The following is a 14,922-nucleotide window of genomic DNA, read 5'->3' on the forward strand; positions in this document are numbered from 1 at the left end:
TGGAGTTTATATCTGATTGATTTTATTTCATCAGACAGAAATAGATGGATTTGATAATATTGATAAAAAAATCTAATAACTTCACACCAATAATCGAATCAATTGGATTTGTAGGGTTGGGTTGATTGGATTATTCACGAGCGTACAGAGTTAATAATAATAATAATAATGATATTAATAATAATATTTCTATTAATACAACATATCAATATTATCACATAATTCTTCTAAATTTAAATGAAACATTACAAATTTCTATATATAATATTTCTAATTTATTTATATTACAACAATCATTTAAATAATTAGGTGTATAGACAATTACATATGTTAACCTAAAAATTTTAAGTATATAAATATTAATTAGTAATTTCGTTAAGAAAGATACAACGAGAAATTCTAAATAATGTATTCAAAGTTTTTATATAATTATATATTTTAAAATACTATATATATATATATATATATATATATATATATGTATATATATATATATATATATATATATATATATATATATATATATATATTTATATATATATTTATCACCTAACATGTTTTTATTACATAAATGAATATATACTACTTACAAACTTTTAAGCAAATAAATTTACATCATTATATATATAAATACAAGTAATATTCATATATATATATATATATATATATATATATATATATATATATATATATATATATATATATATATATATATATAAAATAATAGTATTCAATACATCGTATTATTATTTTACATATTTAATTATATTTTATCATTTTAAATTAATATATATTCTTACATTATATATATATATATATATATATATATATATATATATATATATATATATATATATATATATTTACAAACAATTATTCGTGAATCGTCGGGGATAGTCAAAGGTTAAATGAATCAATCTAAACAGTTCAAAATTTTTAAGACTCAACATTACAGACTCTGATTATCGTGTCGGAAACATATAAAGATAAAGTTTAAATTTGATCGGAAATTTCCGGGTCGTCACAGTACCTACCCGTTAAAGAAATTTCGTCCCGAAATGTGAGTGTGGTTGTCATGGTTAAAGATAAATATGTTTTCATGACGAATATGAATTGATAAAATAGAATTTTATCATCATTGAGTAATAGGGATAAAATAATTCGATCATTCGAAGATTACAAATGAAGCTATCACAAAAGAGTGAAATGAATAATTGCATGTTCGTCTTAACCGGTGACGTAGTCACGGTTGATTTCCGTAATTTAAGGGATTTAAAGAAAATCTTCGAAATCTAAAAGATTTGATTCTTTGGGATTTAAGAGAATTAGGATCTCTTTAATTAAATGCGATCATCTGTCTCAATTATTACGTCTAATTTTTCCTTTATAACTTAAATTCTTCCGTTCCATTATTCTCACCATTCCTATACTTTCTTTCTTAACTCGTATGTAGTGACCCGAACTTTTCCATGTTTATATATATTAATTGAGATTGATATTTACATGATTAAATGTTTCCAACATGTTAAGCAATCAAACTTGTTAAGACTTGATTAATTGAAATAGGTTTCATATAGACAATTGACCACCCGAGTTGACCGGTGATTCACGAACGTTAAAACTTGTAAAAACTATATGATGACATATATATGGTTATATATATAGTTAACATGATATTATGATAATTAAACATATCATTAAGTATATTAACAATGAACTACATATGTAAAAACAAGACTACTAACTTAATGATTTTGAAACGAGACATATATGTAACGATTATCGTTGTAACGACATTTAATGTATATATATCATATTAAGAGATATTCGTACATCATAATATCATGATAATATAATAATTTAAAATCTCTTTTGATATTATAAACATTGGGTTAATAACATTTAACAAGATCGTTAACCTAAAGGTTTCAAAACAACATTTACATGTAACGACTAACGATGACTTAACGACTCAGTTAAAATGTATATACATGTAGTGTTTTAATATGTATTCATACACTTTTGAAAGACTTCAAGACACTTATCAAAATACTTCTACTTAACAAAAATGCTTACAATTACATCCTCGTTCAGTTTCATCAACAATTCTACTCGTATGCACCCGTATTCGTACTCGTACAATACACAGCTTTTAGATGTATGTACTATTGGTATATACACTCCAATTATCAGCTCTTAGCAGCCCATGTGAGTCACCTAACACATGTGGGAACCATCATTTGGCAACTAGCATGAAATATCTCATAAAATTACAAAAATATGAGTAATCATTCATGACTTATTTACATGAAAACAAAATTACATATCCTTTATATCTAATCCATACACCAACGACCAAAAACACCTACAAACACTTTCATTCTTCAATTTTCTTCATCTAATTGATCTCTCTCAAGTTCTATCTTCAAGTTCTAAGTGTTCTTCATAAATTCCAAAAGTTCTAGTTTCATAAAATCAAGAATACTTTCAAGTTTGCTAGCTCACTTCCAATCTTGTAAGGTGATCATCCAACCTCAAGAAATCTTTGTTTCTTACAGTAAGTTATCATTCTAATACAAGGTAATAATCATATTCAAACTTTGGTTCAATTTCTATAACTATAACAATCTTATTTCAAGTGATGATCTTACTTGAACTTGTTTTCGTGTCATGATTTTGCTTCAAGAACTTCGAGCCATCCAAGGATCCATTGAAGCTAGATCCATTTTTCTCTTTTCCAGTAGGTTTATCCAAGGAACTTAAGGTAGTAATGATGTTCATAACATCATTCGATTCATACATATAAAGCTATCTTATTCGAAGGTTTAAACTTGTAATCACTAGAATATAGTTTAGTTAATTCTAAACTTGTTCGCAAACAAAAGTTAATCCTTCTAACTTGACTTTTAAAATCAACTAAACACATGTTCTATATCTATATGATATGCTAACTTAATGATTTAAAACCTGGAAACATGAAAAACACCGTAAAACCGGATTTACGCCGTCGTAGTAACACCGCGGGCTGTTTTAGGTTAGTTAATTAAAAACTATGATAAACTTTGATTTAAAAGTTGTTATTCTGAGAAAATTATTTTTATTATGAACATGAAACTATATCCAAAAATTATGGTTAAACTCAAAGTGGAAGTATGTTTTCTAAAATGGTCATCTAGACGTCGTTCTTTCGACTGAAATGACTACCTTTACAAAAACGACTTGTAACTTATTTTTCCGACTATAAACCTATACTTTTCTGTTTAGATTCATAAAATAGAGTTCAATATGAAACCATAGCAATTTGATTCACTCAAAACGGATTTAAAATGAAGAAGTTATGGGTAAAACAAGATTGGATAATTTTTCTCATTTTAGCTACGTGAAAATTGGTAACAAATCTATTCCAACCATAACTTAATCAACTTGTATTGTATATTATGTAATCTTGAGATACCATAGACACGTATACAATGTTTCGACCTATCATGTCGACACATCTATATATATTTCGGAACAACCATAGACACTCTATATGTGAATGTTGGAGTTAGCTATACAGGGTTGAGGTTGATTCCAAAATATATATAGTTTGAGTTGTGATCAATACTGAGATACGTATACACTGGGTCGTGGATTGATTCAAGATAATATTTATCGATTTATTTCTGTACATCTAACTGTGGACAACTAGTTGTAGGTTACTAACGAGGACAGCTGACTTAATAAACTTAAAACATCAAAATATATTAAAAGTGTTGTAAATATATTTTGAACATACTTTGATATATATGTATATATTGTTTAGGTTCGTGAATCAACCAGTGGCCAAGTCTTACTTCCCGACGAAGTAAAAATATGTGAAAGTGAGTTATAGTCCCACTTTTAAAATCTAATATTTTTGGGATGAGAATACATGCAGGTTTTATAAATGATTTACAAAATAGACACAAGTACGTGAAACTACATTCTATGATTCAATTATCGAAATCGAATATGCCCCTTTTTATTAAGTCTGGTAATCTAAGAATTAGGGAACAGACACCCTAATTGACGCGAATCCTAAAGATAGATCTATCGGGCCCAACAAGCCCCATCCAAAGTACCGGATGCTTTAGTACTTCGAAATTTATATCATATCCGAAGGGTGTCCCGGAATGATGGGGATATTCTTATATATGCATCTTGTTAATGTCGGTTACCAGGTGTTCACCATATGAATGATTTTTATCTCTATGTATGGGATGTGTATTGAAATATGAAATCTTGTGGTCTATTATTATGATTTGATATATATAGGTTAAACCTATAACTCACCAACATTTTTGTTGACGTTTTAAGCATGTTTATTCTCAGGTGATTATTAAGAGCTTCCGCTGTCGCATACTTAAATAAGGACGAGATTTGGAGTCCATGCTTGTATGATATTATGTAAAAACTGCATTCAAGAAACTTATTTTGTTGTAACATATTTGTATTGTAAACCATTATGTAATGGTCGTGTGTAAACAGGATATTTTAGATTATCATTATTTGATAATCTATGTAAAGCCTTTTAAAACCTTTATCTATGAAATAAAGGTTATGGTTTGTTTTAAAAATGAATGCAGTCTTTGAAAAACGTCTCATATAGAGGTCAAAACCTCGCAACGAAATCAATTAATATGGAACGTTTTTAATCAATAAGAACGGGACATTTCAGTTGGTATCCGAGCGTTGGTCTTAGAGAACCAGAATTTTGCATTAGTGTGTCTTATCGAGTTTGTTAGGATGCATTAGTGAGTCTGGACTTCGACCGTGTTTACTTGAAAAATGATTGCTTAACAAATTTTGTTGGAAACTATATATTTTTAACATGTGAATATTATGTGATATATTAATCTCTTAACGCGTTTGATATTATGTGATAGATGTCTACCTCTAGAACAAGTCCCATTGACTCACCTAATAATAATGAAGAGTCAAATGTAAATTGGAATGATTCGTGGACTGATTCACAAGTTCCCGAAGAGGAACCGGAAGAAGAGTCGGAACCGGAAGAAGAATCGGAAACGGAAGAAGAATCGGAACCGGATGAAGAAGTAGAACCGGTGGGGGAAATAATAAAACGGTTAAGTAAAAGAAAATCCTCAACTAACCGACCAAGGTTAATTATGGTCAATGGTGTTTCCGCCAAGGAAGCAAAATATTGGGAGGATTACCAATTCTCCGATGAATCGGATTCCGACGAGAATTCCGATGATGTTATAGAAATTACCCCAACTGAATTTAAAAAGGCAAAAGAAAATAATAAGGGAAAGGGCATAAAAATAGAGAAATCTAATTCCAACCCCGATGAACTTTATATGTATCATCAACCCCCGAAGTCCTTAAGTTGTAACAATGACCCGGGAACCTCTAAACCACCAGGTTTTTCTAAACCGTTGTGGAAAACGACAGTTAGTATTAGGGGAACATCATATATCCCTAGAAACTTGGCAAAACGAACCAAAACCGAAGAAGAAGAAATGAGCGAGTCGGAATAAGATAGTTGTATTCGTGTGGTGTAATATATGTAATATAGTGTTCTTATGCTTTATGATATATGTAAAAATTGCTTGTATTAATAAGTATTTTTTTATGAATCTAACTCTTGTCTATTTTACAGTTTAAAAACACAAAATGGATAGACAACCCAATATTTTAAGAGACCTACCCGGAGACATGATTGATGAAATCTTGTCTAGAGTCGGCCAGAATTCCTCGGCACAACTATTTAAGGCGAGATCAGTTTGTAAGACATTCGAAGAACGTTCCAAGAATGTCTTGGTTTATAAGAGACTTTCGTTTGAAAGATGGGGGATATCACATTGGGAAACCCATAAGTTACGATGTGTTTACTTTGACGCATATATTGCGGGGAACCCAAATGCTATTTTACGCAACGGGTTAAGAAATTATTTTGACTCAATATATCCGAATATTGGACTTCGTGATTTAGAAAAAGCGGCTAACATGCAACATAAAGAAGCATGTTATGCTTACGGATTAGTAATGTTCGCTTCTCACCAAAGTGAGAACAAGAACATCGGGCTACAACTATTAAACAAAACGTTTCCACAAGTGACGGAATCGGTAATTGGGGTAAGAAATGAGGTTTTTAGGTTATTACGAGACTGTTGGTCATTACGTAACCCTCGTCCCTTTGACAACGTTACAACACGCTGTCTTATCAACGGCCATAACGGTTATATTCCGCAAGACCAAGGATGGGAAGTAGTCCTAGTAAAACCAGAATGCATGACTTGTTTCTGGACGTATGAATTACGTGTCTTTATTGACTTTGCTGAACGACTTGTGTACTAGCTAGAATTATCTTCACAACTATCTTGTATCAAAGTTATTGTGTGTTATATTTCATGCTTTATGTAAAATAAGCGGTATTGTAAGTTTGTAAAATATTGTATAAAAGTTTGAACGCGAAATATTATTATAATCAGTTTTTCATATAGAATTGTAGTAGTTGAATTGTATATTAGCTACTAAGTATGAACTTAACGGGTAGGTACTACCCGAATTTAAACTTATAAAACGCTAATATGAAGAAAAAGCTTTTATAAATGAGTTCATATTATGCTACGAAATACTATTAACTACTCTTAATATTCTGTATGATTAACTTGTTCCATTTAACTATTTTGAAGGAAATGGCACCGACTACTCGACACACCGTGAATATGAATGAAGAGGAATTCCGTACTTTTCTAGCTTCAAACATAGCCGCAGTACAGGCTGCGCTACATACCAACAATAATCTTGGATCTAGCAGTACAGGAAATCGTGTAGGATGCACCTACAAAGAATTCACTGCCTGCAAACCTTTGGAATTTGATGGAACCGAAGGACCGATCGGATTGAAACGGTGGACCGAGAAGGTCGAATCGGTGTTTGCCATAAGTAAGTGTACTGAAGAGGACAAAGTGAAGTACGCTACGCATACCTTCACAGGTTCTGCGTTAACATGGTGGAATACCTATCTAGAGCAAGTGGGACAAGACGATGCGTACGCACTACCGTGGTCAGCATTCAAGCACTTGATGAACGAGAAGTACCGTCCCAGAACCGAGGTCAATAAGCTCAAGACAGAACTTAGAGGGTTACGAACCCAAGGATTTGATATTACCACGTACGAAAGACGATTCACAGAATTGTGCCTATTGTGTCCAGGAGCATTCGAAGATGAGGAAGAGAAGATCGACGCATTTGTGAAAGGATTACCGGAAAGAATCCAAGAAGATATAAGTTCACACGAGCCCGCCTATATACAACAGGCATGTAGAATGGCTCACAAACTAGTGAACCAGATTGAAGAAAGAATTAAAGAACAGACTGCTGAAGAGGCCAATGTGAAGCAAGTCAAAAGAAAGTGGGAGGAAAACGGTGATAAGAATCACCAATACAACAACAACAGCAATTACAACAATAATCGCAACAATTATCCCAACAATCGCAACATCAATCGCAACTACAACAAACGGCCCAACAACAACAACAACAACAACAACAACAACAACAACAACAGCAACAGCAACTACAACAATCATCCCAACAACAATAATAACCGCAACAACAACAATAATCAGAAGCAGCTATGCCAAAGGTGTGAAAAGTATCACTCGGGGTTCTGCACCAAATTTTGCAACAAGTGTAAAAGAAATGGTCATAGCGCGGCGAAGTGTGAGGTCTACGGACCAGGGGTTAATAGAACAAAAGGAACAAATGGTGTCGGAACGAGTAATGGCGGAGCAAGTAGTGTCGGAGCAAGTTATGCCAATGTAGTTTGTTATAAATGTGGAAAACCGGGCCACATTATTAGAAATTGCCCAAACCAGGAGAACACGAATGGACAAGGCCGCGGAAGAGTTTTCAATATTAATGCGGCAGAGGCACAGGAAGACCCGGAGCTTGTTACGGGTACGTTTCTTATTGACAATAAATCTGCTTACGTTTTATTTGATTCGGGTGCGGATAGAAGCTATATGAGAAGAGATTTTTGTGCTAAATTAAGTTGTCCATTGACGCCTTTGGATAGTAAATTTTTACTCGAATTAGCAAATGGTAAATTAATTTCAGCAGATAATATATGTCGGAATCGAGAAATTAAACTGGTTAGCGAAACATTTAAGATTGATTTGATACCAGTAGAGTTAGGGAGTTTTGATGTGATAATCGGTATGGACTGGTTGAAAGAAGTGAAAGCAGAGATCGTCTGTTACAAAAATGCAATTCGCATTATACGAGAAAAAGGAAAACCCTTAATGGTGTACGGAGAAAAGGGCAACACGAAGCTACATCTTATTAGTAATTTGAAGGCACAAAAACTAATAAGAAAAGGTTGCTATGTTGTTCTAGCACACGTCGAGAAAGTACAAACTGAAGAAAAGAGCATCAATGATGTTCCCATTGCAAAAGAATTTCCCGATGTATTTCCGAAAGAATTACCGGGATTACCCCCACATCGATCCGTTGAATTTCAAATAGATCTTGTACCAGGAGCTGCACCAATAGCTCGTGCTCCTTACAGACTCGCACCCAGCAAGATGAAAGAACTGCAAAGCCAATTACAAGAACTTTTAGAGCGTGGTTTCATTCGACCAAGCACATCACCGTGGGGAGCTCCTGTTTTGTTTGTCAAGAAGAAAGATGGTACATTCAGGTTGTGTATCGACTACCGAGAGTTGAACAAACTTACCATCAAGAACCGCTACCCACTACCGAGAATCGACGACTTATTTGATCAACTACAAGGCTCGTCTGTTTATTCAAAGATTGACTTACGTTCCGGGTATCATCAAATGCGGGTGAAAGAAGATGATATTCCAAAGACTGCTTTCAGAACACGTTACGGTCATTACGAGTTTATGGTCATGCCATTTGGTTTAACTAATGCACCAGCTGTGTTCATGGACCTTATGAACCGAGTGTGTGGACCATACCTTGACAAGTTTGTCATTGTTTTCATTGATGACATACTTATTTACTCAAAGAATGACCAAGAACACGGTGAACATTTGAGAAAGGTGTTAGAAGTATTGAGGAAGGAAGAATTGTACGCTAAGTTTTCAAAGTGTGCATTTTGGTTGGAAGAAGTTCAATTCCTCGGTCACATAGTGAACAAAGAAGGTATTAAGGTGGATCCGGCAAAGATAGAAACTGTTGAAAAGTGGGAAACCCCGAAAACTCCGAAACACATACGCCAGTTTTTAGGACTAGCTGGTTACTACAGAAGGTTCATCCAAGACTTTTCCAGAATAGCAAAACCCTTGACTGCATTAACGCATAAAGGGAAGAAATTTGAATGGAAGGATGAACAAGAGAAAGCGTTTCAGTTATTGAAGAAAAAGCTAACTACGGCACCTATATTGTCATTGCCTGAAGGGAATGATGATTTTGTGATTTATTGTGACGCATCAAAGCAAGGTCTCGGTTGTGTATTAATGCAACGAACGAAGGTGATTGCTTATGCCTCTAGACAATTGAAGATTCACGAGCAAAATTATGCGACGCATGATTTGGAATTAGGCGCGGTTGTTTTTGCATTAAAGACTTGGAGGCACTACTTATATGGGGTCAAAAGTATTATATATACCGACCACAAAAGTCTTCAACACATATTTAATCAGAAACAACTGAATATGAGGCAGCGTAGGTGGATTGAATTGTTGAATGATTACGACTTTGAGATTCGTTACCACCCGGGGAAGGCAAATGTGGTAGCCGATGCCTTGAGCAGGAAGGACAGAGAACCCATTCGAGTAAAATCTATGAATATAATGATTCATAATAACCTTACTACTCAAATAAAGGAGGCGCAACAAGGAGTTTTAAAAGAGGGAAATTTAAAGGATGAAATACCCAAAGGATCGGAGAAGCATCTTAATATTCGGGAAGACGGAACCCGGTATAGGGCTGAAAGGATTTGGGTACCAAAATTTGGAGATATGAGAGAAATGGTACTTAGAGAAGCTCATAAAACTAGATACTCAATACATCCTGGAACGGGGAAGATGTACAAGGATCTCAAGAAACATTTTTGGTGGCCGGGTATGAAAGCCGATGTTGCTAAATACGTAGGAGAATGTTTGACGTGTTCTAAGGTCAAAGCTGAGCATCAAAAACCATCAGGTCTACTTCAACAACCCGAAATCCCAGAATGGAAATGGGAAAACATTACCATGGATTTCATCACTAAATTGCCAAGGACTACAAGTGGTTTTGATACTATTTGGGTAATAGTTGATCGTCTCACCAAATCAACACACTTCCTGCCAATAAGAGAAGATGACAAGATGGAGAAGTTAGCACGACTGTATTTGAAGGAAGTCGTCTCCAGACATGGAATACCAATCTCTATTATCTTTGATAGGGATGGCAGATTTATTTCAAGATTCTGGCAGACATTACAGCAAGCATTAGGAACTCGTCTAGACATGAGTACTGCCTATCATCCACAAACTGATGGGAAGAGCGAAAGGACGATACAAACGCTTGAAGACATGCTACGAGCATGTGTTATTGATTTCGGAAATAGTTGGGATCGACATCTACCGTTAGCAGAATTTTCCTACAACAACAGCTACCATTCAAGCATTGAGATGGCGCCGTTTGAAGCACTTTATGGTAGAAAGTGCAGGTCTCCGATTTGTTGGAGTGAAGTGGGGGATAGACAGATTACGGGTTCAGAGATTATACAAGAAACTACCGAGAAGATCATCCAAATTCAACAACGGTTGAAAACCGCCCAAAGTCGACAAAAGAGCTACGCTGACATTAATAGAAAAGATATAGAATTTGAAATTGGAGAGATGGTCATGCTTAAAGTTGCACCTTGGAAAGGCGTTGTTCGATTTGGTAAACGAGGGAAATTAAATCCAAGGTATATTGGACCATTCAAGATTATTGATCGTGTCGGACCAGTAGCTTACCGACTTGAGTTACCTCAACAACTCGAGGCTGTACATAACACTTTCCACGTCTCGAATTTGAAGAAATGTTTTGCTAAAGAAGATCTCACTATTCCGTTAGATGAAATCCAAATCAACGAAAAACTTCAATTCATCGAAGAACCCGTCGAAATAATGGATCATGAGGTTAAAAGACTTAAGCAAAACAAGATACCAATTGTTAAGGTTCGATGGAATGCTCGTAGAGGACCCGAGTTCACCTGGGAGCGTGAAGATCAGATGAAGAAGAAATACCCGCATCTATTTCCAGAAGACTCGTCAACACCTTCAACAGCTTAAAATTTCGGGACGAAATTTATTTAACGGGTAGGTACTGTAGTGACCCGAACTTTTTCATGTTTATATATATTAATTGAGATTGATATTTACATGATTAAATGTTTCCAACATGTTAAGCAATCAAACTTGTTAAGACTTGATTAATTGAAATAGGTTTCATATAGACAATTGACCACCCGAGTTGACCGGTGATTCACGAACGTTAAAACTTGTAAAAACTATATGATGACATATATATGGTTATATATATAGTTAACATGATATTATGATAATTAAACATATCATTAAGTACATTAACAATGAACTACATATGTAAAAACAAGACTACTAACTTAATGATTTTGAAACGAGACATATATGTAACGATTATCGTTGTAACGACATTTAATGTATATATATCATATTAAGAGATATTCGTACATCATAATATCATGATAATATAATAATTTAAAATCTCTTTTGATATTATAAACATTGGGTTAACAACATTTAACAAGATCGTTAACCTAAAGGTTTCAAAACAACATTTACATGTAACGACTAACGATGACTTAACGACTCAGTTAAATTGTATATACATGTAGTGTTTTAATATGTATTCATACACTTTTGAAAGACTTCAAGACACTTATCAAAATACTTCTACTTAACAAAAATGCTTACAATTACATCCTCGTTCAGTTTCATCAACAATTCTACTCGTATGCACCCGTATTCGTACTCGTACAATACACAGCTTTTAGATGTATGTACTATTGGTATATACACTCCAATGATCAACTCTTAGCAGCCCATGTGAGTCACCTAACACATGTGGGAACCATCATTTGGAAACTAGCATGAAATATCTCATAAAATTACAAAAATATGAGTAATCATTCATGACTTATTTACATGAAAACAAAATTATATATCCTTTATATCTAATCCATACACCAACGACCAAAAACACCTACAAACACTTTCATTCTTCAATTTTCTTCATCTAATTGATCTCTCTCAAGTTCTATCTTCAAGTTCTAAGTGTTCTTCATAAATTCCAAAAGTTCTAGTTTCATAAAATCAAGAATACTTTCAAGTTTGCTAGCTCACTTCCAATCTTGTAAGGTGATCATCCAACCTCAAGAAATCTTTGTTTCTTATAGTAGGTTATCATTCTAATACAAGGTAATAATCATATTCAAACTTTGGTTCAATTTCTATAACTATAACAATCTTATTTCAAGTGATGATCTTACTTGAACTTGTTTTCGTGTCATGATTTTGCTTCAAGAACTTCGAGCCATCCAAGGATCCATTGTAGCTAGATCCATTTTTCTCTTTTCCAGTAGGTTTATCCAAGGAACTTAAGGTAGTAATGATGTTCATAACATCATTCGATTCATACATATAAAGCTATCTTATTCGAAGGTTTAAACTTGTAATCACTAGAATATAGTTTAGTTAATTCTAAACTTGTTCGCAAACAAAAGTTAATCCTTCTAACTTGACTTTTAAAATCAACTAAACACATGTTCTATATCTATATGATATGCTAACTTAATGATTTAAAACCTGGAAACACGAAAAACACCGTAAAACCGGATTTACGCCGTCGTAGTAACACCGCGGGCTGTTTTGGGTTAGTTAATTAAAAACTATGATAAACTTTGATTTAAAAGTTGTTATTCTGAGAAAATTATTTTTATTATGAACATGAAACTATATCCAAAAATTATGGTTAAACTCAAAGTGGAAGTATGTTTTCTAAAATGGTCATCTAGACGTCGTTCTTTCGACTGAAATGACTACCTTTACAAAAACGACTTGTAACTTATTTTTCCGACTATAAACCTATACTTTTCTGTTTAGATTCATAAAATAGAGTTCAATATGAAACCATAGCAATTTGATTCACTCAAAACGGATTTAAAATGAAGAAGTTATGGGTAAAACAAGATTGGATAATTTTTCTCATTTTAGCTACGTGAAAATTGGTAACAAATCTATTCCAACCATAACTTAATCAACTTGTATTGTATATTATGTAATCTTGAGATACCATAGACACGTATACAATGTTTCGACCTATCATGTCGACACATCTATATATATTTCGGAACAACCATAGACACTCTATATGTGAATGTTGGAGTTAGCTATACAGGGTTGAGGTTGATTCCAAAATATATATAGTTTGAGTTGTGATCAATACTGAGATACGTATACACTGGGTCGTGGATTGATTCAAGATAATATTTATTGATTTATTTCTGTACATCTAACTGTGGACAACTAGTTGTAGGTTACTAACGAGGACAGCTGACTTAATAAACTTAAAACATCAAAATATATTAAAAGTGTTGTAAATATATTTTGAACATACTTTGATATATATGTATATATTGTTTAGGTTCGTGAATCAACCAGTGGCCAAGTCTTACTTCCCGACGAAGTAAAAATCTGTGAAAGTGAGTTATAGTCCCACTTTTAAAATCTAATATTTTTGGGATGAGAATACATGCAGGTTTTATAAATGATTTACAAAATAGACACAAGTACGTGAAACTACATTCTATGGTTCAATTATCGAAATCGAATATGCCCCTTTTTATTAAGTCTGGTAATCTAAGAATTAGGGAACAGACACCCTAATTGACGCGAATCCTAAAGATAGATCTATCGGGCCCAACAAGCCCCATCCAAAGTACCGGATGCTTTAGTACTTCGAAATTTATATCATATCCGAAGGGTGTCCCGGAATGATGGGGATATTCTTATATATGCATCTTGTTAATGTCGGTTACCAGGTGTTCACCATATGAATGATTTTTATCTCTATGTATGGGATGTGTATTGAAATATGAAATCTTGTGGTCTATTATTATGATTTGATATATATATAGGTTAAACCTATAACTCACCAACATTTTTGTTGACGTTTTAAGCATGTTTATTCTCAGGTGATTATTAAGAGCTTCCGCTGTCGCATACTTAAATAAGGACGAGATTTGGAGTCCATGCTTGTATGATATTGTGTAAAAACTGCATTCAAGAAACTTATTTTGTTGTAACATATTTGTATTGTAAACCATTATGTAATGGTCGTGTGTAAACAGGATATTTTAGATTATCATTATTTGATAATCTACGTAAAGCCTTTTAAAACCTTTATCTATGAAATAAAGGTTATGGTTTGTTTTAAAAATGAATGCAGTCTTTGAAAAACGTCTCATATAGAGGTCAAAACCTCGCAAAGAAATCAATTAATATGGAACGTTTTTAATCAATAAGAACGGAACATTTCATCGTACATCCAAAAGATTTTGAAAATGCTTAATCCAGTTCTAATCCTTGATATTTTCTTAATTATCATTTCTGTCATCCTTCTTTTCAATCTTCCACCAGAAGAATCTGTTTACTTTTACTATTACCTTGGGGTGATACTATTCTTAATTCTACCGTGTCTTTATATTGCTATTCGTATTAATATCCATGGTTTGTAATTTCTGCGTTGTTGTTGGGCTTTATATTTTCTCTTATATCTTGGAGCTCTTTGCCTTTTTATTCTCCTCTCGACCTCTAGTAAAGCGAGTAATGGTCCAGAATTCGTAAGTATGGAGTTTCGAATGAACTTAATGTTCTAAACAAGAAAGAACGTAGT

This window comes from Rutidosis leptorrhynchoides, chromosome 11 (genome assembly GCF_046630445.1).
Source record: "Rutidosis leptorrhynchoides isolate AG116_Rl617_1_P2 chromosome 11, CSIRO_AGI_Rlap_v1, whole genome shotgun sequence".
NCBI lineage: Eukaryota > Viridiplantae > Streptophyta > Magnoliopsida > Asterales > Asteraceae > Rutidosis > Rutidosis leptorrhynchoides.